Here is a 1,017-nt window from a genome sequence, read left to right as displayed (position 1 = left end):
AAACAACGATCTTGCAACCACTAAAGTCCCTAATAGGGACACTAGCAACCACTACTTAGCTACTTTCTGTGATTGGTGGACACTTTTAGAACTACCAATCAAAGGTGCTTGCTATTTTCTGAACATAACTTGTTTGAGTAGTCCATCTACAATATACTATTGTTGTGAGCTCATGCCCACAGGATGCAGCAATGCGGTAATGCGGCAACGCGGTGGTCAATCACCGTCTTGCATTTCTGGTAATACGGAAGTTATATATTTAGTATTATCAGAAATGCAAGACGGTGATTGGCCACCGCGTTGCCGTGTTACCGCGTCCTGTGGGCCATGAGCCATAACAGTTGGGCAACTTTACTAGATTTTCTGCTGAATGACGCTCCGGGTTGGTCATTCAGCATCTTTCTTCGTCGGTTACTTATGCGTCCGTCCAATCACGATATGCGAAAATAAATGGTAGTACAACTCAATATGAGGTCAGACGTAGACTTATTTTTTAAAAGTGAAACTTTAGTAAACTCACAATATAATAAAATAGAAACTTTTATGTCCAAAATCGAAATGCAGATTAAACATATTTTTTAATTATATATTTTTAATTTTTAGAATGTAATTTTGAATCAGATAAATCTTTATTTATCTTAGACCATATAAGTATGGACCGCCAGTAGGCTGTATATCCTATAGCAAAATGAGGCGAAAAGTGTTGTCAAGTATAACGGTTTTTGGACTACATCCACGCGAAAATCAAAGTTGCTATCTTTACGAAATTCTATTATGTTATTTTATATCTTATTATCTTTTATTCTTACTTTATATTTATAAGTAATTAATTAAAAATGCATTTTATAATTGTTTTGTATTAATGTAGGAAGATATTGTGAATTTAAAAATATATATACCACGCAAATATATATATACACACGGTGTATAAACTATAGCAAATTCTATTGGTTCTTGGTTTGACAAAACATAGCTACTGTTGGTCCATACTTATATCGTCTAAGTTACTTATAAATT

Source organism: Ooceraea biroi, chromosome 9 (assembly GCF_003672135.1).
Source record: "Ooceraea biroi isolate clonal line C1 chromosome 9, Obir_v5.4, whole genome shotgun sequence".
NCBI classification, from domain to species: domain Eukaryota; kingdom Metazoa; phylum Arthropoda; class Insecta; order Hymenoptera; family Formicidae; genus Ooceraea; species Ooceraea biroi.
Note: the sequence above shows the minus strand (reverse complement) of the source record.